At 39.9% G+C, this 27,430-nt stretch overlaps 1 long non-coding RNA gene across 1 annotated transcript; it reads left to right on the top strand.

The window, feature by feature from the left end:
- Window positions 1-1,015: 1,015 nt before the first annotated feature.
- On the top strand, window positions 1,016-16,193 carry LOC136553643 (uncharacterized). Its single transcript, XR_010783194.1, has 3 exons — window positions 1,016-1,035; window positions 5,350-5,414; window positions 16,154-16,193. It is a non-coding gene; the product is annotated as an uncharacterized lncRNA (long non-coding RNA).
- The last annotated feature ends 11,237 nt before the right edge of the window (window positions 16,194-27,430 follow it).

Below are 27,430 nucleotides of genomic sequence, written 5' to 3'. Positions count from 1 at the left end.
AAATGGGAGCCACCGGGGCTGCAGTCAAACAATGACCTTTCTCTCTCAACTCTCTGCACTATAAACCTCTAGTCTTTTTCTGCCCCCAGTCCATATTTATTTCAAGTGCAGATTTCAGTGGGACAGTAATGTAGGGCCTCTCTCAAGGTTCCTAGTATTTAGTTATTAGAATTTCATTCCCTAGCGGAAAGCCCTGACCCAGAGCCCAGATCTAATGAGCTAGAGGCAAAGTGATTTGAAAGAGGCATGGTGTGCCTCTTTCACCACCAGCTAATGCATTTAACACTAACACTTGTATCTGGAGGGAAGTAAACGATACTCCCTCCGATCTGTGGAAGTTCTTCCACTTTGACTGTCAGCCCAGCTTCCATGGGAGTGGTAGAGGTTTCCTCCATTCAGACATGGCTCATGCAGCTGCACTCAGGTGTCCCCATTGCCTTGAGCTCTGGGTTGTTGCACACAAGGTGGGCACCTCCACGGGCTGTGCTTCTGAATGGAAGAGGATGTGTCTGCTTTGCACTGTGCGGCTCTCCAGACCAGAGCATCATAGGACCAACTCCCAAAAAGGTTGTTCTCCAACTGCTTTTCTGTCATCTTCTCCTTTAATGAGTGAAATCAAAATAGTTGTCTCATTATCCTACCAGTTTTAAAATTGAGGCCAGTGAAATGCACTTTAATGAAAGGGAAATTCACCTTAATGAAAGTGATCCACTTTGAAAGGTGTTTATGACTATTCTACCTCATAAGAAGCTAAATAATTTCATCTCTGAAGGAGAAAGTTTATACTGAAGTCAGCTATAAATAGCAGAGTTGTATTTGACTAAGATACACTGTCTCTGTTCTGTGGCAGGGATTATCTTTGGCTGATACTATCTGTTTTGTGTAAAATAAACCTGATATTACACTGTGCATAGTTTAGGATATCAAATGTCCTCTTTTGTTAGTATTAATGTCATTATCAGGTTCCTCATGCATTTGACATCGGTGGATTTTAAAAAGGAAGTTGCATCTAAGTGTTCCTGTGTGTGGAAAAAAGTAAGAATTATTTCTTCCCCTTTTATATTTATCATATCACAAGTCCTCTTTCTGTCTCCTGTTTTTACTGCCAAACTGTCTAATATTTCATGTATTTTTCCATTCTTCTCCTGGAAAAAAGATCTCAGCTATTCAAAGTTACATTGTCCATTCTACAGTCTTGTTACAACAAGCTGAAATGCTTCACAAAATATTTTTTGATTGTGATCAATTCAGCTCCAGGTTTTGAGATGTTACTTGCCATAAACAGTTTCTCAAAATCCACATCTATTTACTGAGAGCAGCATTTGACATACAAAAACAGAAATCTTTAGGAATATTGGTATATTTCAATGTAAGCTCAAATAAAATCAGGAATAAAATATGGAAATGTGACTCTTTTTAAGGGAGTCTGAGTGCTTGATACCTGAATATGTTTCAGGATTTTGAGAAAAGAGGGAATTCCTGTAAAGATTTTGTGGACATTTTAGAAACAGTTTCATGAGCAGTCCTCCTCCAAAACAAGAAAAATCTGAGGAAACCCATAGGGAACTGATCTGAGTCTTGCGTATCTGCTTATTTCTGTCCCCAGCACCAAAAATTATATACAGATATATATATATAAGTGTGTATGTGTACATCTATTTAAAGCAAAAATACTTGCAAAAATTTGGTTTGGAGCACAGTTAAGTGAATGCTTAAACTAGAACAGAAGTGAAGAATTTGGCCTGTGCTAACCACCTAGCATATGTCAGCTGCTGAAATCTTTGAATCTCATTTCCTCATTTCCAGTGACAATGTTACAGAGCACTATAACTATCTATAGATTTGTGTAATACAGATCTTTATAGAAAGACCATGTGCACTGCCATCAGAGGCTCAAAATTAATCCTATATTACTCCACAGGGTGTCTTTTTTTCAATCCATGACCTCATGCCAGGTGGGAAAATGCTGAAGAAAAATCAGAGGAGATTAATTGCCACATATTACTAGGGATAATCAGGATTCTCACAGGCCTTTCACTAAAATTCATGTGCAAATTTTGGTTTTGGTAGCCTTCCAGCAGCCCTTTCTTGAAAGGAAATACATTTTTATCAAGAAATCAAAGCTGTTCTAAAGGGTTAAATATACACTGTATTTTCTCTAGACTATAGCATAATCTGATACCTCTTTCAGAAATTTAATATCAGGAATTATAAAATTTTACTTGCAAAAGGCATCCTTTTGCTTCTATTTTAATTGGAAAAGTGATAAATGTATTTATTATGAGGCACATCTACTTACAGACTGAAGAGAAATTTTGGAATAATCTATTTGATGGTCTTATGGAGAATAAATGTGCCCACAGAATATTGTCTTTGTATCTGCACCAGAAAAACACCTGCTGATCCATTACAATGAAGAATTAGAGTCTGATCTGGCAAGTCTAGTAAACTAACAAAACATATTTGAGTACCAGAAATAACTAGCTTGGGATTTGAATCCTCTATTTTCCCTTTTTTCTCCTTCTTTGGTTAAAAACTGCTTAAGAAAACCCTGAGAACCTCAGCTGGCTGTTGGCAACTTGATAGCAGGAGAGATCAGTTCTCACTGCCCTCAGTGGTACATATAAAAGTTATTCTGGTTTTTAATCACACTATATATGCCCAGATATGCACATAAATTGTTCAGTGGGCAGTGAGATGAATTGGAAGTTTTTCCTCATGTATTTCCACTCCACACATCCCTCCACAATCCCCTGAGAGCCCCAGCTCTTTGGTCAGCAAAGCAGCAGCATGTGTTGTCCTGCAGCCAGCAGTGTGTGCAAACTGGTCACCTGCAATCCCTTCAAGCATCACAGAGATGAATTAATGGCTTTTCTTTTGACAGCGGCCCTTATTTGGGTGTCTCTTGCCTTCACAGCCCTCACTTTCTGCAAGATGTGTAGGAAGTTTGGGGTCCTGGGTCCTCTGGCTTGTTCATTTTGGTTGTCACATAGCAACCAGTTCAAAAATTGTTACAGAGAAGGAACGAGCAAGACACGAGGACCTGCCCTTCACCATGTGATGGTCTAAGCCTCATTCCTCTCTGAAATTAAACACAATTCATGCACATCTGTGTATATATTTAAGTTAGAGAAAATACTAACCCAGTTATCCCATTTTAAATATACAGATTATAAAAACTCCTGAAGAACAGTTCAAACAGAAAAGCAAGGGATTTTATGTGATACTTTTTTAGCTATTTCACAGCTTAAACAAAGCAGTCATGGCACTTCTCATTTCAGTCACATCAAAGTGTGGCCCCTGCAAAGCATAGATTCAGGCAGTTGAAGACCCTAACTCAAGCTAACAGCAACCTTGTGAAGGGAGGCTAATGCTTGCTATCCAGTTTTACTCTGTGTCTTTAAAGTGTGGCTGCAACAGGCTCAAACCAACACGTGAAATCTGAAGTGTGTTTTGGAACTCTATCAAATGATGTGAAACAATAAACTCCTGAAAGCAGTAATGCCGTTAAAAAATCAGTTTCAGGTACTTTGTCATCCAAGGAGTTAAAGATAGCAATGAATCCAAGCAGGATTTTGCTTTTTGACAACTCTGAAAAAATAACCATAGATTTTTATAGAAATCATAAAACAGTATGATGAACTATTTTTTTAGGTGTTCTTGGACCAACTCTTGCATTGCTGTAACAAAAAATCCTTTAAAAGCAAATAGAAGCTTTTGTAAGGGTACTGCACTGGTCCACAGCCTGTCTTTTAGGAAAAGGCTGATCATTAGTAATAGCTACATTCACAAATTTTCAGCAGAACAGTATTTAGATTCCCATAAAAGATACTCTAAAGAGTGGCAGAAAGTCCCAAGGCTGTAGAATACCTGCTAGTCAGCAAGCCTTGGTTCCCAGCTCTCCCTCTCAAGTGTCCCAGTGTTATGTAACAGGAGAAGGGAATGTTCCTCTCTTTTGGCAAAGGACACTGAACCCAGCAATTTGTCTTGATGGGACTGAGCAGAGCACATGAAACCAAGTGAGTTATTGCAGCCTGCAGTTTCAGGAACTGGTTTAAAGATAGCCTCCAAATTATCAAAATTTACATAAAGAAAGACATCTGACTATGGCCATGAAATACTTCTACCAAGTTTGGAAAGCAAAACTCAAGCAATGAATGGTCTATGTCATAAATGAATTTTTTGGCTGGATGAACAGGCCAGCAAAGAAAGAACATTGAATAAGCAAAGGTTTTAATATTCTGACAATTATAAACAGTCCTTTGTTTTTTCTTTTTCTCTTACATGCACGAGGGTGTCAGCTGGGGAAGCTATATATTCATAAAACATCTGGTGTTCAGCTTGTTGTTATAATCAATCAGTCTTTTTATTTTATTTTTCCAGCGCTGTGGAAAAAAATAAAAGCGCTTCAACTGCTTAGTTAAAGAACCAAATCCTTTTCCTTCTGGATATACAAGGCAGTGGGTTGTGACTCACAGTCAATTATTTGCAAGATTTGTCTTAAAGGAGGGAAGTCCTCATGGCTGGAAAGAACAGTTTCTTGTGGTTTTAATATCTTATGGTAAAAACTGTTGAACAGATCATCTCCAGAGCAATTATTCACTCACAAGGCAGAGAATAGCATTGCTGATTAACTGTTTAAAGGCATTTACAGTGAGTAGTCCTGATTTAGAGAGGCTATATATAGTGGGGAAATGATACTTCAGATTTTATTCCCTACAATTATAAATGTAGTAATAACACAAGCATGCATAGTCATATAAACATAAACACACATAAAAGCTAATTAAGCATACAGAGTAACAACACTTTCACATAACTGCAATGCTTCCTAGCTCCCATCATTTGTAAGAAGGCATCACAACTTCCCCAAATTATTTATACCCTGCCAGCACTAAGTCTGAAGCCTCATTCAGCAGCTAGTTAGCCCATTTGGTAGTGGTTTTTTGCACCTTACAACTAGAGGGGCACATTTGCAAAAGCTTTTTTCAGCCTACCATCCCTGAAAAGGACAGAGAAGGTATTGTCTGTAGGACTGCTGAAAATTGATTCTGTTTCTGAAAGTTTAGTTAGTGACACTGACTTCTATCTGCAGTCTGACCTGTAGTTCTGGTGGCACTCAAGTAGAGAGGGCACACACAACTGCTTAGCACCCACATCCCAACTGTACCTTCACATTCAGAACTTTGGACTCTGAGAAATGTAAAAAGAAATACTGAAAATTAAATTACTTATCAGCTCCTTCGATACGTGCCAGGAAGGTGTTCCATATGTATGTTTGCTTTTACACTTGCACATTGACCTAACTACATGCTTACCATTAATATGCTACACCTGAACCTCTTTTAGGCATCAGAAGGAACCTGATGGAAGACACTTGGGCATCTCATGTGACAACAGATACCCACTCTCAGGTAATTGAATCCTGTTCCAGCTCTTCAATTCCCCACTGAAAGGAAAAGAAGCTTAGTTCTCTAGTTTACATGCAGAAACATTTAATTAGATACCCAAAATTATGTGTCTTAATTTGAGAGTGAACCCCAGTCAGCCAGTGTGATTTCAGCCCTCAGTGGACGTTGCTGACCAATTTTGAAGCTTGTCTCTGTCAGTGACTGAGTGAGCTTAGGAGAGTCAGGTTCCCAGGAATTACAGATGCAAAATGTGATTAGCAGACATTTTTGCAATTGTGTAAATAGGACATAACACATATTTTCACATGTAAAATAAAACTTTAAAACTCAAAAATATCTTTGAGTTCTTTCATCTCTCTTTGAAAGCCTTTTTTTCCCCCCCAAGGTTCATTTCTCATAAACATACTAAAACACCACAAGCAAACAAATAAGATAACTCACTGATGAAATGGCTCTCCCATAAGCACCCTCACTCTGCAGGAAAGCTCACCATGGCTTTGCCGTGTCTACACATTAATGAAAAAATCTTGTGTTTTGTAAATAAGCTCTGCACAGTCTGGTGGAAAAGTGCTTTCTTCCTTGTTTCATCAATAAAGTTACTATGTGACTTTTAAAAAATTCCACTGCACTAGGAAAATTTCTGTTTCCTTTTATGTCCAGATTTAGCAAGTTTTTCAAAGCCCTTCTTATTAAGAAAAGTTGTGGCTGGAAACATGGATAAGTAGCTACAACGATTCCAGAAGCTATAAATATTCAGCTTATGATATTAAAGAAATTATCCTCTCTGAGGTGGGCTTTATTGTCTCCCAGGGCCCACCTGCAGCTAGGTAAGGGCCTCCCAAAGTGAAGTGGATGGCCCTAAATGATCATAGGTGGTTTTTAAAAAATAAACATAAAATTAGTTTCACACCTACTTAGACAGTTTAGAATTTTAATGTGCAAAGTCTGCCAGGGCTTTGCAGCGAAATAAGGCCATGCATTCAAGCTCCCTGAAGCCAATCAGAAAGCCAGGCTGAGTACTACCCATTTTGCAATTAGGAATCACCGCTCCATTCTAGAGCACATCATTAGCAAACAAACTGTTACTTTGATCACATTTTAACGTTTAGACTCTCAAAAAAAAACCCCTAACAATACTTGAAAAAGAGTGTTCTAGCCTCAAAACACCAAGAGATGATATCTGTTTCACACACACAATCTCGCACGTAGCAGGCTTCTCCAAATTTTTCTGAACATGTGCCCCCACCCCCCTCCTCCTTCCTGCTGAGAGGCTCCCTCTAGGTGGATTTTGATACATTAAAAGCTTTACTTGTGACTTCTGGCTGTCTGGTAGCCCTGGCACAGGTCAAAACCTTATACCTGGAGTTGCCAGTCACGTCACAGGTCGGTCAGTCACCTCTGAGGTGTCCTGTCTGGCCACCCACTGTCCCCTGACATTTCCATGGAGCAGCAGCAGACAAGCACTGCCCCCTGAGCTGCACATGCAGCCTGTTCAGCAGGTCCTGCATTTATCTTGGATTTATTCCACATCTCCCAGACACCCCTACCACACATCTCCCATTTGGAAAAGCTCTAGGTATGACTGAGCTCTAGTCAAACCACTCACTGCCTTTAGAGGAGGGATGGAGAGAGGTATGTTTCACTGGTTTAAATCAGCTTTTCTTTATGTCACTCAACACTGGACAGTGCTTTTTCTTACTGGAGGCCTGGTATTCTGAGTGATTTAACTCTACCACCTCTATTTCACCTTTGAAGGAGCATGAGGAGGCAGCCTCAGACTATGCAGGTTTCCTATATTGCCTGTGGATCCCAAATAGGGATCAGCCTTCACTGTGGTTGGCATTTGTTTGCATTTTGATGAAAGGACATTTATGCATCCTAAAAAAGCCTTACCAGTTAACTCTGCACTGTTTTAGATTGTTTTTGCCATTAGCTTACAGTGACTCCTAAGCCCCAAACAATACAAATTTAAGATAGCAGGATATTTCTGTCACTGTTCTTTAGCAGTGCCTTTTGTATTAATGGGTTTCAGTCCCACAGAGTTCCTGCCCAGTACCACATTTTTAAAGCCCTTATAATCAAATTCAATAAAGGTCTACAGTGCCAGAAGTGCACCTTCAGTTAAATCCAGTTAACTTAGCAAAGTACGGGTGTCTTAGGAGGACTCCACCATGGCTAGCATATTATTCATACAGGGAAACAATTTAGGAAATAATATTTCATAATTTAGGGGGAAAAAATTAAAATTCTTGCTCTGCCAGACAGTCTTGGCACTCCCCCATACACCCCCAATTACCATAAGCAAGATAATTCATGACCACTAATAATCTCTCTGGCTTTGTTTTGAAATAAAGCAACAGGTTCTCTGTGACATCAGACTTATGAGCAGTCCTGGGCAGACACAGCTTGGGCATCACTCCCACCAGCCCACCACATCTACAGCCCTTGCACCAGCTGGGAGAAATGCCTTTTGCCCTGTAGACACAGACTCTGAGGACAAAGGTGTCCCTGAAACATTTCCTGTCTTTGTTCCTTATCTGATCCCAGCTACTTGGAGTCTGTAAAACAGAATTATTTCCAGCTTTTCTTTTACTAAGCTTCTGCTGCTGATAACAATAACACCACTTTTATATAATAGCTTATATCCAGGTCTAGGGGGGCTAATTTAACCATCCAGCTCTAGGGCACCTGGTGTGTATGCCCATCCCTGAGCAACACAGTCCTGCTAAACGATGTAACATGCGTCCCTCTTCTCTCAGAGGAGAGGCAAGTGTGCCTTGGAGAGCCCCAGAACACAAACCAAGAACCCTAGGCCTGTATTTCTCTGTACAGACTGAACAAGGAGTCACTGTCAATGCTGTGTGACTCCTTCCCTACTGAAACCCAGGTCATCTCCCATTCTTCCGGAAGAGCACCCACATTCAGAAAGATGGGTATTTTTGCAGCAATGGAATTGTTAGAACATGTACAGCATCAAGACTCTACTCAGGATAAAACATTTGTGAAAGCACCTTCTATTTCATCATAATGATCTAGCTAAAAAGGGAAGGTTTAAATAGAACAGATTAAAGTGCCAGTTGTCCTTTTTAGCTTGCCTACACTAGCAACCACACCATTATAATTTCTGCAGGGGATAGAACAGCATTAGCACTGTAAAGGAAATATAAAATTACTTCAGAAGCTATGATTTTAATTACAGTCAGTGGAATGGGGAAGAGGGCAGAGTAGGAAATAAAAATACAAAGAGAGTATAAATAGCATTGCCTCTTAGGACAGTACTATTTATCTTACTCTGTGTATAAAGTTGCTTTATTTTCTTAACTTCCTGCTTTGGAAAGCAGCCACTAAATTAAAAGGAAATGTGGTTTTGTAATGCTAGGAAGATTTTTTTCTCTAAATTATAAAGCTGGAGAACCCAAAGCAATGACTAATTTAAAAACCAAGCTGGAGAGAGATTTAGCTGATTCCAGATTATTTTAAAGAAAAGGGAAGAAAACAAATAAAGAAGGATTTTATTTCCGAATAAAAAGAATTCAAATTAATAGTGATTATTAGGAACAGTTTCCCTTTCTCACATTTTCATTTTTTGACTGGTTTTGCCTTTTTCACATTCATCAGCAAAGTTATCAGTGAGGCAAATAACACTGAAAAAGATGTCTGCTCATAATGTAAAGTGCTACTCATTTTCAGTAAGGATCTCAGAATTCCCTAAATAGGTACCTAGAAAAAGAAGCAAAAAAGAAAACAGATTTTGAAATCAATTCCTTAAAGAAAATATATAAACTTGTGATTGATGAATTAATTATGATAGGTTTGTTTAAATGCACAGTGCTGTTGTGGTTGTAGACACCACAGGATAGCCCAGTGGGTCCCTGGCTTCCATGCCAGAAGAAAATTCCCCATGCACCCTGGGCTGTGTTTCCCAGCACCAAATGGACAGGTTTGGTACCTCAGGGCACCTCAAATAGCTCCAAATGCCTTTGTTTGAAACTGGATCTCTCCACAGGGTCATCATTTCCCATCCTTATTTTTGAAAGCACTTCTTAACTTCTCTCTTGAAATCCAGTACTCTATTTGTACCTTGGGCCCATTCAGCACACAATATTCTAGTGTTAGGATAGCACAAGTAACAGCTGTGTCTCTGCTGATAAATCAAAAGCCCATTGACACTGATTGGTGTGGGCCCTCCTGAGGAAATTTGTCTTGGAGACAGGTAGTTGGAGCAATCCAAAGCACAGTCGAAGAGGGAGCTGTTTAACAGGATGGAGCATCACCTGTCCTCTGGAGCTGTGTAAGGACACACACACACACACACAGACAGACACACACACACACACAAAGACCCAAAGACTTCAAAACTAGCATGAAGCTTCGTAAAGTCCTACTGCAGTACCAGGCTGTGATAACTCCTTAATAAAATTCTGGTCTGTCATGATGCTGAGATTCTAAAGCTGTTTGATCCACAGAGCTGTAAAATCTGATTGTAATGAAGGAAGGGGTGTTTCCTCTCTGAAAGGCAGAGAAATGTGCTGTTTTAGGGTAGACATGAAGCAGACTTCGGGAAAGAGGAAAATAACATCTTGCCTCGTCTACCTCTGTAGTCAGTGGAGAAGGACAAGTCTGCTGAAGGGTTGTCCAGCCCTGCCATCCATCCATCCATAGTTTAATATGTACTGAACACACCCCTCAAGATGCCTGTCTCTTGCCAATCAGTAACTGCAAACCCAAACCTGACTTTTGGATGTGTAAAAGAGGTGTGAGAGCTCCCACGTGCAACTAAACATGTCTATTGATGAAATTGCCTGAAATGTTTAGATCAGATGAGACTGCAAATATTCCCGTGGATCTGGGCCTGTGTGGAGCTCCACTGGGTGAGGAGTGGCTAGGGCTGACCCATGCTCAATACAGATGGTTCCAGACAGCTCCAACCAACCAAGCAACCAACCAGAGGGCACAGCTGAGCTCTGTGTAGCAAAACTGCTGGCACCTCATAGAAAATATATTTAAGAATGGGGAAAAAGCCACAGAACTCCAGAGAGCAAAGAAGGAAATGAAAGGAGTGAGAAATAATAGAGATGAGGAGGACAAGGTCAAAGGAGGGGAGGACAACCCCCAGAGATTTCCCTGCAGTTCACTCCCCAAGGAGACCATGGCATGGAAGGTATTTTCCCTGCAACATACTTGAAAAGGCTCCTGAAAGGAACTGCAGCCCTTGGCAAAGACCCATGCTGGATCAAGGAAAAGTCTGAAGAGTAAAGAATGGCAGGAAGGAGCTCTCCCACATCCCCTTGTAAAACTCCTGGGAAAGGAGGTAGAGGAACTGGGAACTGAGGAGTGAAATTGAACCTGGGAGGAGGGGGAAGGTGTATTAGTTTCAGTCTTTCTCACCATTCTATTCTTTCAAACTGGCAATAAATAAAATTAATTTTCTCCGTGCTGAGTCTGTTTTGTGCATAAAAGTAACTGGTGAGTGATCTCCCTGCCCTTATTTGAGACCATGAACTTTCCCATCTTATTTTCTCCCCCCTGTCTTGTTGAGGAGGGGGAGTAAGAGAGAGGCTGGGTCTGTGTCTGGTAGGTCAGCCTACCACAGGAAGTTAAAGTGTTCATATCTGTCATAAAACACAACTAATTTAGAGTCCTTCAAATTCCCACTGATCTAGCAGCAGAAAACAAATGCAAAGCCCCTTTAGGAGCACAGATGGAATTGGCATGCGCTATGCTGATTATAAAGTGATGGGAATACAGTGCCAGGAGGTGGAGGAATCAGGAGCTGGCATCAGTCTGCACCAAAACACTGGCCCAAACCATTACATACTTCTTGTTTAACACTGAAATTTTCCTGCAGTTTTAGGAAGAGAACATTATAACCTACTTTCCTCAATATGCTGTAGCTCATCCTCTTTTTCATTAGGCCCATTCATGATTGCAAGATAAACAGAAGTGCCATAAATAGAACTCTGTTGGCATAAACATAATTTCTGTACTTGGCACTTGACTTAGGTAAACAACCATGCCCTTCCAGTGAGCTTTAAGTTTGGAGCCTCATCATTTCACACTGTCAATGGTATCTTCTACAGTTAAGCAATTTAAATCTGAGGCAGAACTGAATTAACTGCTGGGGTTGTCTTCTTTCCTCCTCTGATTACAGAATGAGCTTTGCACACGATTGCTCCTCTGGCACCCAGGGTGTGGAGTCAGGTCAAGATTTCAGCTGCAACGTGCCCTTGGGACACACCCAGGGCCTTGCAGGTCAAGCAGATTCCCAGCACACCACGATTCTGCATGGCAGCAGAGCAGGCTGGCTCTCACTCTGTTGACAAGGACAGTGGTGAACCACAGCACACCAGCTGACAGCAGGATTTAATCTCTGAGACCTGCAGGAGCACTACCCCTGGAGTAGGCAGAGCTCCTGGAGTGGGCTGATTTTCCTCCCACTGGAGTACCAGGAGCCAAGACTGGTACCTTTCAAAGAAGTAAGATACCAGTTTCAAGACAGCAATTCCTTGCTGCCAGGAGCAGAGGGAGACAGATGTCATCCTCACAGCCTGGCAGTATCTGTGGCATTGGGTTCTCCAGGGTTTCCCTCCAGGTCTGCCAGTGACATTAATTTGAAGTTGTGGATGTTAACACAGAAGTCATTTAAATGATGGCATCTCTGAATTTGTCTTTCAGATGCTACGGTTTGCTGAAATAACAGAACGCACAAAGATTAACGAGTGCAATCCCACACAACTTTCTCCTAGGAAAAGAAAAAACCACAAGCAATTTTAAAGAATAATAAGGATGTAATTCAGCTTCTAAGAGTTGGTTATTTATCATGACTGAGACTTCTATGCTTTAGCTGAATCCATGTGGACATGCCTGGGACTGCCAATAAATTCAGTGTGCCTAGGTAGTCATTGTAGAATGTCCTGTCTGTGTATATAATCAGCTGCAGAACTGGGGACATGAACAAGACCCAACAGTTATTTACAAAAAAATAATTTCATTGCACTAAAAAACAGCCACCCAAAGTTTAAGCAACGCATTTGTGATTTTTACCCTGTTGTGTAATACGAGTTTGTGAATTAACTTCTTCCACAGAGTTTGCAGACTGCTTCAATGGCAGTCCTGTTCCAAGTGAAGCATGCAGTGAATAGTTAATCATTAATTCTTCATGGTTCATATTTGCTGTCTGCTTTACTGCATATAGTTTGATATAGTTCCTTCCAATAGACTTAATGCTTTCATTAGGAGTCACATGCTGGATCTTTATCTGAACCATTATCACAGTCCAGACATAGCATTACAGCCTCCCTTTGTAAGCCAAAGTTACGGAGTTCAGAAAGGCTTAAAACTTAATAAATACTATGGGTTTTATGGTAATGGAACAGCTGCAGGGGCAGACTGACACACACACCCTGACTGAGCCTGCCTAGTTGCTATAAACAGGTGCACCTAAAGGCTAAAGCTCTTATTTTTTTTCCTGTCCATGACACTAATTTCATTGTCAAAGTGTAGCTTGACAATTGTGTGTGTGTTAGGATAATGTAAAGGAATCCAGACACATGTGGTGAATGAAATTACTGGCTCTTGCGAAGGGGGCAATTTTTAAAATTGAAATTGCAGTTATCATTATACAGATAAAACAGCCAGGCACTTGTAACCAAAAATTAAAAAAAATCTTTTGTTATTATTGGAAATCATAGGTTGTATGATATGGGGAGACTGCCCTCCGAATAACAAAAATCACCACAAAGTGGAGTGAATTATGGTACATAGTGTTCATTCTAGGTACATTTCAGGAAGTTCTAAACCTTTAATTTAAATTTTCAGACATAGCCTGGGATCAGATTCACATCTGCTTCAGAAAAACTAGCTTCTCACTGTGTTAAAGTGCACAAGTGGGAAGGCAGAGGCATTTGAAAACTTCAGCTCAAGCTGAAGTTTAGATCAGATCACTAGGCCTGTGGCTAACCTACTCAACCACACTAGAAACACTTTCCTCCTCCTCACTGCACATTAATCTGCCTGCTTCTTGCAAGATAATCACCACAATCAGCATCAACAGTAAATAATTGCATTTGGCATTCCCATTTGTTGATACCTTCCACAGGGGATGTAGTGAATTTAATTTATATCAGATGAATCATCTCTCACACAAAAGTTGGTTTTTTTCCTTCCAGTCACTTTTGGAGAGTCTGCTTAACAGGATGTGATGTCCCAAAAAGGGCAAGTGAAATCTAAATAGGTTGCTGTGGAACAAAATACTCTTTGCATCGATAAAACACTTTCTATACGCTAATTGCTCAACTGAGAAGCAAATTATGAGTCTGGGTAAAGTCCTGTGTTAATACAGCCATAATGTTTCCCATAACCTAGGAAGAATATCCAGGGTGGCTTCCAGTATCTCTGCATGATATTGAACTGTGCCACAGATACCTATCCTCAGCCCATGGTTTTTAAATGGGCAAGTTTCCCTTGTTTCAGGTAAAAAAGGACTTTTCCTCATTGATGTGAAAGATCCCATAAAATGCACGAGAGATGAAGCCAATACAGGTGTAGAGAAATGTTCAGTGGAAATCAATTTAGAAATAAATCCTGAGAGTCTGTAAGCCATCCAGTAAAATTCAATACAAATTACATCTCTGCTTTGAAAATTGATGAGATGATTGAAAGGTGGAGGTTTGCTTTAAATTCCATGTGGTTCCCCTCTGGTGGCTGGAAATTGTGTAGAAACAGAGGAATGTCTTTTTAGGATTCATATTCTCCCAGCCAGACACTGATCCCAGTTTCCAACGCAGTTTTTGTCACCCCTCTTTTACAGTGCATTTCTTGGCTTTTCAATTGGCAGCTGTGACCTGAGCATTTATGGAGATGTCACAATCAGGCTTCCTCTGCTTGATAGCTGGAAAAATAATCTCTACTTGCCTTCAAGAAATAAAGCTTTCCTGACAATTTCCCCATCATGAGACAAGCTATGGAATTGTAATGTCTCAAAACTGATTTAGAGATATTTCTAAGAGAGTGCTCTTAAAAATTGTCAAGCAGAGGTTTTTCACATAAAGGCCAGTGGAGGGTGTCCAGCTGGGTTTGAATTTCCTTGTATTTAAGCCCAAAACGTTCCACACATTTTTTAGAAACTAGTCTATCACACAGTGGGTTGGCTGTCAGATTTGATAAAAGTTAGTTCCCACATGTGCTTAGTACAGGATCCAAAACAGGAAGCACAGCATCCAATGAAGTAGATGACAAAGTGCCAGCAGCAGATATCTGGAATATGTGTTGCTCAAAGAGAAAAGATATTTTGCCATTGGGCAATAGCTCACAAAAATCAGCTGTAATTGTCTCTTTTCACTTGGTGCTCTTTAGTTCAGATATTTGAATTGGTCTGAGAGCCTTCTCCACACCCCTTGAAATTACTGAAGGAAACTATAGTAATTAATTTATTCTGCCAGTTTGTCAATGAATGATGAACATGATTTTGCTTTAACACTTCAGTGTACACTGCAGATTCACTAATTCAGTACAGATTGAAATTTGGGGGTATTTGGGACAAATTTTTAAAACATATATGCTTATTTGTCAATCTTTAAATGCTTTTGCCTTCCCCATAACCCCTTTCTCAAGATTAAAATTTTTGTGGCATCGTCTGAGATTGATAAGGCCCAGCAGGTTTTAATGCTTCTCAAATGTCTTGTGTGTCCTGAGGTCAGTCCCCTGCTCTCTCCCTTATGGGAATTAGCATTTTGATTAACATCACACAAGAATTTTCTGGAAACACTTGGCCCTCCTGTGACTTTCTTTCATCAATGTTGTAAAAGATTTGTCTGATACTTTCCATTTCCAGTCAGGACAAAATAAACTATATAAATAGATTAGCATGTATGCATTGTAGGTATTTTTTGTTTATCATAACTATTGCTTAAGAATAACAGGGACAAAAGCCTAGACATAGCATTGACAAGGAAAGTGAGGGGCCCAATTATGGTTTTTGTGGATGCCAAGAGCTTTGGCTGTTTGCAGAGAACAGAGTCCACACAAATGGAAAAGCCAGAATGCAACTTCTTGTACTTATCAACACTAATTTGTTGTTTGTTTTTTAAATGTAGAGGGCCTGAATTTGACCACATTCAGTTCTTTCTTTTATGTTACCAATTTTTTTTTATCTTCAATATTCTCTTGTCTCATGTTTGCATTTCAGTAAGGATTCATTGTTGGTATTCTCTGTTCCAGTATTTCCCTAATTTTGTTCCACTTTCCTCTGCTTCTTTTATAGTCCTCATCCAGATCTTTTGTATCCAAGCCTGTTAAACAGACAGACAGCTGTGACAGAACAGCACTGAAAAGAATATAACTGTAAATAAATCTGTTTCCCAGAAATTACTGTATTTCTTTTGGCTGCTCTGTGGCATGACAAACCTAGGTCTACTGGTGCCACCTAAAGTGGAGGGTTACTGTGTTTGCTTTCCCTGCAGCCAATGTAAACCAGAAGCAAATTAGAACCGTTAGCCATGCTAATGGAATTGGCAATTCTTACCCACAGTAGCAATGGGAAAGGCAAGTGCAATATGTGACAATGCACGTGACCCAGCTCTTCTACAGATCAAGATGTGACTCACCAACTTTGGAGCCATGAAACTGGCAGCAATATAAGCCTGGTCAAGGGAAAAAACAAACTCCCAAAGAGAGATTATATTACACAGTAAGATTTAGTCTTGAGGCTGGCTTTTGTAAATTGCTTTTTTATTTTTCTTCAGTTCCTGCAGGAAGACTGCCTGGCTGCAAGATAAAGAAAAGAATAAGAAGAAAATTTATCCCAATTACCCAGAACTACCAGAAAAGTTCCCATTGATCTCCAGGCTGGATTTTCATCTCTGTTTGAGGAGTCAAGTAGACTCTGTTCAGAGGTTCAGCTCCCAGATCTAAATGATTACCCCAGAAACAGGGAGCATTTGAAATAAATGGAAAAGCAGTCTGTATCACCTCAGCTATGAGAGGGGATGAATTTCAATAAAGAAACACAAATAATGAAGTAGTTTCTTGGGCTGTGTTAGGGTGCAGTTGGGACCTTTTCCCTTTCAGCCTCCTGGTTCCCCCTGGAGCTTAGAGACCATATGCTCCAAGGAGCTTCTAGGACTTAATGACTGGAAGGTATATTTCCTTCTGAAACAAAATGAAAAGGCACAGAGGATGCCATCACTCCAGAGTCAGAAAAGGCTTGCTATTGTTGTAATTTAGATTTTTTTTGGTGTAATTTTTGCTTCAAATGGAAGAGTGACTCCAGCTAAATATTGTTTTCTTGCTCAGTGCTTGTAGTTTTTTTGGGAGGGGGAGGTTGGTGATTTGTCCTCATGTTTGCATTTTTAAATCTATTTTAAAAAGCTCAGTGGAATAGTTCTTTTTCTAACAGACAAGGAGTAAGAAACAAACCTGGTGAGACGTTCTCCCCTGACTCATTTGCACTGAGCTGTTTCGAATTATCTGACTCATGTAACCATGTCTAGGCCAGTGCAAACACCTGTTTTCTAAGGCACAAAATGTTGCCATATAGCAGTTAGTTTTGCAGCTTGAAACAAGTATGCATTTTGTCATGATTTTAAATGAAATGAAGCCTTCATGTTTATAAGAAATGTTTGGATTATTTCTGGGCTGGGACGAAGGCTTAGAGGTGAATCCATTGGATCACCTCTTTTCACTTTCAGCTTTCTGCTGACCACTGGGAGATAGCCTGCATGATACAGGATAGCCTCTGCTGTAAATATAACAAGTGACAAACTGTGACCCCCACCCCCTCCTTCGTTTCTCTCTGAGAAAGATGCAACCTTGGTTATATTTGACATCCAGAGATGACTGCTGGGACACAGCATGGCTCCAACGATGTTCAGGGCTATGTGTTTTTTGCAGTTCCTTATGAATTTTCCAGGGAGAAATTCCACATTCTGGATGAGGAAGACAAGATAGCTATATTCTTTGAACAAAAATAATGTCTAGATTTCTTAAAAACAAAAATATCTTTCAAAACAGGCATGGATGTTTCATTAAAATATAAACCTAATTTTTAAAGTGTTTTAAAAGCGCTAACATGGTGCCTGCTGCCAGAAGAGCCCACTGCAGTGCTGTTGAAGGAAGGAGGACAGCATCGTTATTTATGAGCGTCTGCACTCTCTCAGCCTTTCATGAAACCCTAATTTTATCTGGCAGCTCTTAAGAATCTCTGAGAAACTGGGTCCTTTGTTACCGCTGCATCCATCTAACTTCTGCACCTAAAAAGACATGGGCACTTCTTTCATAAATAAAGAAGTCCAAACATTCTGACATTAATGTCACACTACTGTTTTAGGCCCCAAACTTTCAAGCTCCTCTCTCTGGGCAAGCACCAACAAATGCTCCTTTTTGCTCAACTTCCAGCTCTGACTTTTACAATAGTTTTGCTGAGAACAGAATCAGGCCTCAGTCATCTGTTTTCATCAAGAGAAAAACAAGACAAAACAAAACAAACAAAACCCCTTTATTACTCTTTGAGAGGAGCAGCCTTAAGCCCAAGGGGGTTATTTTTCTTCCATTAACTTTTGCTAACCTCATCCCTCCCTCATTTTTTTCCCTCAGATTTACTCCCAAACAGTTCATGCATACATGTGCATGTGCCTGGGTGTCTGTGTGTGCATATGTGTGTACATGCACATTTATCCTTGTAATGAAAAGGAATCTCTCTGTTCAGATAATTTGCTGTTGTTTGCAATGTGATACAGCTAGTCCTTTTGACTTCAGTGTGAATAAACATTCTGATCCCGTAAAATAGGCCTTTTCTCTCCCGAGAGCTTGTTCCAAGACTGCTGAACCCAGGCTAGCGAAAAACATCTGCAACAGTTAGTGGGAACCCTAAGAATTCTTGTGAATAAATAGATTGGAAGCTAAGCTGGAAATTTCTCAGTGAGATATAAATTTTAAAAAATGAAATCCAGTTGAAGTACCCAGATTCCCTGGGAGAATACAAGTCTAGCCAACTCAAGTCTAAATACATGTGGTAGTGATCACTGTATGCTGTTTCCAGTTTATCATCAAAAAAAAATATAGTAAAATTATTGTCATTCTAATTTAGCTTCTAATAAAGAAATGTTACAAACCTCCTTTATAATTATGTTTGGTAGAAAAATTTTCTAATTTTTTTTTAAACTTCCTCTCTCTCTTTTTTTTTTTTTTGCTATTATAAGACATCTTAGATAAACATTACATTTATCAGTTAAGGCCACCAATGAAGAACAATACAGATCAGGTAGATTTAATGGCTGTAATTCAAGTTTTACATTGGCCTGCTTTTGAAAATATTTAGGGTGGTAACTCTTTGCAGATCAGACTCTGTGAAAAACTGTTTCAAAGCCAAAATCACTTAACTCTTTAGATTTTCACTTTTATACTCTCTCTTTCCTTGGACATGCCTTCTTCATTTCATTTGCATGCTCACTCTCACAGTTAAACCAACACAGTCCTTAGAGGCTGCCTTCAATTTTTTTGATGTTTACCACTGGCAGAGTGTTATGAAGCAAAACATTTGAGTTATAGAGATTATAAGTTAACAGATATGAGTTACCAGCTTCGTGGGAAATACTTCACCCTTATAAAAAAAAAAGGCAATATTGTTTGGCTTGATTTAGTATAGCTTTGGTGTGTTGAATAAATCATTTGCAGCTGGCTTAGCCCTGCACATGCTCTGGGGGTGAGGAACACATGCATGTTATCAATTCATTATTTATGCTGCAGTTCCTTACCACTTATGTGCTGGACAGCGACATCACTGTCTACTCTACATCTGAGTGTGTAACAGTAATGGCAAGAGATATCAAGCTGTTGGGAAGAAAGCAAAACTAGACTGTGGTTGGATTAACATTTGATTGCCTAAGCAGTACAGCTTTGAAAGCATGGGAAAATTTGCCTAGTGAGCATGCTGGATTTTTTTAAAAAACATAAAGCCTGCCAAGATCCCAAACCTAAGGGGAAAAAGAAGAGTTTGTGGAGAACTTTAATTAAAGTAAATGGGGAAATCTCCCCTCCTTCTTCTGACAAAAACATAGATATGCTATTTTGACTCTATGCTCAAACTGGTTCTTTTTCTCTACCCCCCAAAAAAAGGTAAGCAAGAAATTTTCACAAGTGTTTTTTAGTGTTCCGGTCCTTATTTCCCCTTTCTTTTCCACCTATTATGGTGAAGAGGAGAAAGGCTGTTCAAGAGAATACTGGCCCAGGTTGTTCCAGAGGGCAGTGTTTCCCATAAATATGATATGTGCATGTGCCAAGTGTTTATGTGTTGTTGTCAGTTTAGTCTGCTTTGGAGGCAATATGAAGTTTTTCCCCACTCTTTGCTGTATGGATACAGGCTGCTGAAGTGACTGTACTAAGGATGCCCTCTACTGAAAAAAAAGGATAGGAGTCTAAGTAGGAGAGCAACAGAGCATCTTCACCAGCTAGTACAAGCCATAAAAGATTGCTTGTTTTCAGGTGTAGAGAACATTAATCTTTATTTCATTTTTCAATTTGAGAACAGTTCTGATGAGCACATGGACAGACTTGGCTACAGAATTGCAAATTATGGCGATACCAGCAAGTTGAACTGGGCCAGGGAAGGTTCCTGAGCAATTTGTCTTGGTCATTGGTGCTGTTCAAACGCTGGAAGGGACTCCACACATCTTTAGATGCCATCAATTAGCAGCTTCCTGAACAAACTGTAGGCATGACTTGGCAGTTGGCACAGGCCAATGTCCATCTTGAGTGGGGTGGAGTTGGCCACCTCATCTTGGATGGCCAAGGCACTCAAATACTCTAGATACACATTGCTCTGTACTAGCTGGAGTCATGTCAGAAAATGAGCCTTGGCAGATTGAAATGATCAGTGCAGATGAAGCCTTAGAAAACAGCCATACAGGGAGCTCAATATGATCAGCTGCTTCTTGCAGATGGGGTAGATCGTGCAGGGCAAATGCTCAGTGCTCCTGACAGAGTTTGTCCTTACAGTTCTCAAAAACCTCTAAAAACCTCAGAAACAGAGATCACAATAATCACCACTGGCTGCTCATTTAATTGATAATCATACTTGGTTTCATTCAAATCTAACCTAAATACATCCTATACCCATGGTAGGCAGCTATTTTTGGATCCCAGTGGACTGAGGAAAGACTGTGTTTCTTTTCTCTTTGCAGCTACCATTTAAATATTCAGGATAACAATTTATGGTTTGAATGTTTTCTTCTTAAACATAAAAATACTGAATTATTTTAAAGTTTCTTGTGAGCCATGGTTGGCAGATCTCTGACATCACACCCATATATGAAGTATTTAAGTCAACATATTGACAACTAACAAAGCATGAGAAAACTCAGCCAGTAAACTGAATTTTCATCCTCTGTTTTCAACGTACAGACATACCCAGCTCCTGAGGCTGAGTCATCTCATGCAAAAACAGCTGACTGAGGTATGATGAGTACATTCTGAAGATACCCATTTCTTACCACTGACAACAAAATTAGTCCAGGTTGACTAATTCCTAATGAAAGATTTACAGAGAGTTGCTAAAACAAGAGCTGGAGAAACAGAGGTGATCTATTATTGTTAGCGCCAAAACGTCCATCAGCAAATCCCGAATTCTTGAAAACCACAACACCTGTGGCATGTTCCTGTAATAGCACCACAGGCCCAAACAGAGACCAACAGCTTCCTGGCAATATGAATAATTTTATTCTTGCTTATATACTTTTGTGATCAATAGTTTTCTTGCAATCAGCAGATGGGCTGCAGGTATTTATGGGAGAGCAGGAAATTCTGTGTATGACGGACAGGAGGATGTGCTCATCACAATATTTTTGTTCAGAGGAGTCTCCTGAGGGAGAAATAAGCATTCTGTTGGGATGTGCTCTATCTGGTCTTCATATTATTATACACAGAGTGACATACAAAGTGTAAAGGCACTACTGACCATTTATGAATGCACCCTCAGAGTGACTGGCTTCATTGAGCCCATTCTCAGAGAAGTATCCAAAACACATCCTCCAACATTTTATCCTCTCCTAGCTATAAATAGGAGACTGATAGAATTAGTCTTTCTAGGAGGTCTCTTCCTGGATCCTGAATATTTTCTACAGTCATAAGGAAAACATTTGTAATGGAAAACAAAACATTTGTTTTTTTCACCAGAAGGAATGCAATACTGAGAAAAATATTTTTTAATTATGTTGCATATTAACACACACATTATTTATCAGCTTTTCCCCACTCTTTTAAAAGCAAGCCCTCCTTTACTCTCAATTTTTCTGTCAAAAGTGACCTCTCTCTAATGTGTGAGGAAGGAGCCCAGCAGTGCTTTTTCATTGACACAATCTGGGCACTATACTGAGTCCCCTCCCTTTTCAAGGGTCTTTGAGGCTTTTTCCATGTCTTTTGATCCCAGAAAGGATGGAGCCAGACAGACAAATGCTTCCCATCACTTGGTGTCCTAGCCATTGTTATCTGAATTCCTTTGAAGCTGAGAACCTGATGCTCTTATCTGTGCCATGGTCTCACCTTTCCTGTTAACTTCTGCAGCCTTTCCTTTTAGAGTTTGCTTTGCCTTCACAAAGCACTCAGACAGGCGTCAGAGGAACCAAAAACACACAGAGCCCCTGAAAGATTGCACAGTTTTGCAGAATTGCCACAGAGGAAATTTTAGGGTGTGGAGTTTTTAAGAGAGCCTGCACAAAATATCACAAGAAAGGGATTACTTGGTGACTGTAACAAATCACATGGTGCATGTTGGATGGCATTCCCTTATTTTACCATTTGCCTGGAAGCTGCAGCACAATGGCTGCAGGTCCCCAGAGGCTGAGGCATCCTCCCACTAGGGCCAATGGTGACAAGGAGTCCTTAGATAAAGCTCCGGTATTTATAATTCTTTCTGTGGAAGGATATTCTGTAATCTAAAATTTGAATGTCTAAAGACTGGATTGAAATCAGTGCTGTGTTGTGATTTCTACGGTGCAGATTTTCTACACTGACATTCTCACCATGTGATACACAAATCTTTAGACTTGCAAGAATAGTTGGTTACCTGATGAGGCAGCAAGGATCAAGACTTAAGTATCTATTTTGGACAGATGAGTTTTAAATTAAGTAATGAAATGCTGAAATTAGGAGATTAGTGTCCTTTGCATTTCCCCATAATCAGTGGAGAAAACTAGAGAGGCTCTCCAAAATACTGTCTACTAATCCCTCTCTGTCAAGTAGTATTTTGTTGTAATGCTAACACAAAACAGTACAAGTATGACATTATTTGAGGCAGAGTTAATTTCTATTACTGATGTAGGTCAAAGAATTAGGCAAGGCTTTAGGTATAGAAACATTTCTTAAGTCTGGAAAGAGAAGCAACAAATGCTTTGCCATCTGGAATTGAAATTGAATAGATTATACTTGTTAACACTTTTGGTATGCAAAAGAGGGAGTTATCAATATGAATTGTAATGAAGAAGAAGGCATCCTTAGGAAAATATATTATTGGGAAAGAGAAGAAGAACTGGTTGTAATGCTTGATTTTTTAAATTTTTTTTGTCTTAATAGCTTTCAGATTTCTTTCAATGGCTTCACATGATAACTAAAAAAAAGGACTTCAAAAAGGACTGTAACTTTTTGTAGTACTAGCATTTTCCTAGTGAAAGCTGCAATTTGATTTTCCTGGTTAGGACTGGAACATACACAGAAAAATAACATCTCAGAAAAGAACTGTATGAATATTAATATTTTTGTTTAGTAGAATAATAAGAAATAACAGAGAATTGGAGAATGAGAACAGTTCCAAAAGAAATAAGTAATCAAGTTAAGACTTTTTTTTTCAAAATAACCAACCAAGATTTTGAAAGAAGATTTTTGGATCAATATAACATATTTCAATTCCAAATGAAACGTATTATTGATAGTTTAAATAATTTCACATCCTTTTTAAAAAATATTTTTCTTTTAGTTTGTTTAGTCTAAGGCATTGCTTAAAATAAAATATTGCTTCAAAATGAAAAATTAAAATATAAGTGTAAGCATGCCTAGAAAAAAAATCCATAGGTGATGTCCTGATAAATTCATCCCACAGACTAACATTACAACAGTATATTGTGGGATTGTTTATCTTCTTTACAGGCAGCCTGTTTTAAACTCCAGTGTCAGCAGTCTTTTGCCATATTTGTGAGACAGAAATGGACTTTCACTCTATGTTTCTAGAAAATCCTGCTTTAAAAAACCCCATTGTATGTGTAGGACATACATGTGCCTTGATACAAGTCTCTTAAAGGAACTTTTTTGGATGGAGACAGGTAATTGATCAAAAGTGAAACATTTCTCAGAAATTATATGACGCTGACAAAGTTGTGAAGAAGCACACATGGGTTTCAGAATCTGCTGACTGTGAAAGTTTGCACCCAAAAGCTGACTGTTCCTCTCCCTTCGATTGCCTTACTGATAAGGTACCAAGTGGATTGCTGAGCAGCTGAGCCTGAAGGCTGCCAGCCTTTCACCAGCACAATTGGTAGATAAATAAACACTGTGAAACACATTATTGTCAGAGATTGGTGCCTATGCCCAGTGCCACAGGCTACAAATGCTGTGAGCAGTGTGTACCCAGAAATGCTGCTCAGCTTTAGCCTCTCTGCAGAGGACCCTGTTCACTTTCCATATGTCACTAAATTACTTCTGAGCACCTTGTGTTAACATATATCTCTAAAACACCACATGCTAAACACTGACCAATAAGCCCAGAAAATCCCTGGCACTTTAAAGAAAAGCTAGGATTGCAATGCAGAGCATTACTTTGCAAAACTGTCCAAATGCCAGCAGGACTTCCATTGTTTAGACAAGAAGGATGGCAACAAAAGGACTACCTTAAATGACCTCTCTTAAGTGGAGTATTTGCTTATGTCACAGCAGAACATCAGTAGATCTTGAAAGCCAGGGGAATATCATTAATTTTAAACTGAACAGATATACAGGCAGATAACTGAACAGATAATACAAGGTCAGAAACAACAGCACTAATGCTGTAAGCAATATGCAAGCTAAAGAAATGAAAAATAAAAGTCAGACATGCTTCAAAGCTGGCTTTACACATATAAGGGGAATTTATGCAATGGACATGAGCAATATGTTTGGAGATCAGTATCACTCATTATACTATGAGAGAAAGCTCTCCCCTGTTCAGTGTTAAACTAAAATCCCAACAGTGTATGATCAAACCTGAATTTTTAGATTAGTCATTGAAAAGTTCCCTTTGTGTAAAATCAGAGGATGATTAGTTTCATTTCAAATCAGACCCCAAGTAAAGAAGACCAAAAAAAACCGGGCCATTGTAGAGAGGAAAGACAGATGTATTCACTTGTATAGACACAGAACAACCCACAAATGTAATAAAAGATAATATGGTCTCCACAAAGTAAATTTTTTGAGACACATCATTGATGTAAAATATTTTTCTATCCTCAGAGACATCACAGGATGTTTGTCTATATTACATACTATCTTTTGGAAAAACAAGCCACCATCTGGCTTGTATCTGGTAACAAGTTTTTGTACTGAAAATAAGTAAACATTGTGATGGTAAGACAACCGCCAAGGTCTAAGTAAATAGGCTTTTTATTCCCCTGAAGAAAGACAATTGAGAACCATAACCAGGGATTCTGAAGAGTTTTGGAAGGAGACAGTAATATTCTGCTAAACAAAATTAACATTTCTTAATAAACAAAATCGAAATTCCATCAAATAAGAACAATATGTTGGGATGAGAAAATGGACTCCAGTAAGGACAGGATCATCATGGCCTGCCTGACTGAACAGAGGAGAAACAAATGTGAGTTTGACCACTCCATTTCAAAGCTGGAATTGAGATACAACAAAAAGATTGTTGAATAGGAACAAAATTTAATATAGGAGCCTCAATCCTTGCTTGTCCACCGGTGACTCCACAGGCTGTGTTACTATCGTTCTCACATATCAGGAGAGGCCAAAGTGAAAATCAGTGGTTTGTGCCTGTCCTACCAAAAACTAAGCATTCAAAAAGACAATTTAGTTTATGGTGTTTTGTTATAAATATGTACATGACTCTACCCGATAAAGTTGCAGGTAGCTGAAACTGCCATAGAAGTCCCAACAGTACATAGAGAAATACTTTTCTTCCATTGTGCATGTACGACTTGGAAATGGAATGCCTTTAAAAACATTAATGACACAATAAACTTTACAAAACAGAACTATAGTAGAGGAAATGTATTTGAATATGTGTATAGAGGCTTTGCCCCAGAGGTCCCGGTTGCCCTTGATGGGCTGCAGCTGTGATGTCCTTAATTGGGCTGCAGCTGTAACCAATGAAGATGACTGGGATAAAAGGGGGCGGGTTAGCCAGTCAGGGAGAGCCTTGGAGGAGCCCTGAGCTGAGAGAGAATAGCATGCAGAAGAAGGAGTCAGTGAAGATTGGTAGCCATGAGAGTACACCAAAGAGGTATGGACTTTAGAAATCTGATAACAGCAATATGAGACTCTAGAGGAATAATGGACCAACAACACAGAACTGCACTAGAATGGATTTTGCAGTCAGAGAATGCACCTAGGAATCAGATAATGAGCAAAAGAGAAGTCAGGCTAAAGCTGCGGCTCTAGTCTGGAGAAGAAAATGCTCAGAGGCAGGGGGAAGTGGATCTTATCAAATGTGATGAAAGTATACACTCATATATTGATGAAGAAAAGGCAGCCAGACTCTTCTCAGTGGTGCCCAGTGATAGGACATATGGCAATGGGCAGAGGTTAACACACCTGAAATTCTATTTGAAAGCAAGAAAACAGTCTTTTTCTCTCTGAAGTTGATCAAACACTGTAACAGGTGATTGTGGAGTTTCCTTGAAGATATTCAAAACTTGACAGGGCATTTTCCTGGGCATCTTGCTTTAGGTGACTCTATTTGAGCAGAGAGAGTGGACTAGATCACAGAACCATAGAATATGCTGATTTGGAAGGAACTGATCAAGATCATTGAGTTCAACCCCAGGTCCTGCACAGCACCATCCTCAAGAGTCATACCATGTGCCTGAGAGCATTGGCCAAATGCTTCTTGAACTCTATCAGGCTGGTGCTGTGATCACTTATCTGGGGAGCTTGTTCCAGTGCCCAACAATCCTCTGGGTGAAGAGTACTTTTCTAATATCCAACACAAACCTCCTGACACAGTTTCAGGCCATTTGCTCGAGTTCTGTCACTGGGCACCACAGAGAAGAGATCAGTGTCTGCCCCTCCTCTTCCCCTCACGAGGAAGTTGTAATTGCTATGAGGTCTCCCCTCAGTCTCCCTTTCTCCAGGCTGAACAGACCAAGCGACCTCAGCCACTCCACATGCAGCTTCCTCTCAAGGCCCTTCACCATCCCCATGGCCATCCTTTGAGCACTCTCTAATAATTTAAACACTTTTTGATATTGCTGCGCCCTAAACTGCACACAATATTGAAGGTGATGCCGCCCCAGCGCGGAGCAGAGAAGGACGATCCCCTCCCTTGCCTGGCTGCTGATGCTGTGCTTGATGTTCCACAGGACACTGTTGGCCCTCCTGGCTGCCAGGGCACTGCTTACTCTTGTTTAGTTCTCCATCAACAACGATCTCAAGAGCTCCCTTCCACCCTTAACCCCTGTGTGATCCTGTGACACGTTGAAATGGAGTGAGCAAGCAGTTAAGCTGTGCACACAATCAGGAGTTTCACAGGGCCCTCAGCACTTGAGATAGCTTTCTTTGTCATGGTAGCATAGATATACCCATTTTACAAACAGCCTTTCTCCATAGTCTGGGAAGGAAGGCCATGAATGGCAGTGAGCTAATTGCCCAGAAAGGCAACTAAAGCCAACAGCTCCAAGTCCAAACATGACACAACTTGAACTAATGCAATTACAACTGCCTGGCACACAGCACATCAAGACACATCCAAATGGCAGATGGATGTTTGCCATAAAGTTTCCTGCTCATGCCATGTGACCTGCTGGAGATCACCGTAGCTTTAT

The sequence above is a fragment of the Molothrus aeneus genome, chromosome 2 (assembly GCF_037042795.1).
Source record: "Molothrus aeneus isolate 106 chromosome 2, BPBGC_Maene_1.0, whole genome shotgun sequence".
NCBI classification, from domain to species: Eukaryota; Metazoa; Chordata; class Aves; order Passeriformes; family Icteridae; genus Molothrus; species Molothrus aeneus.
The sequence above is the reverse complement of the archived record's forward strand: the minus strand, read 5'-3'. Positions and strand labels throughout refer to the sequence as shown.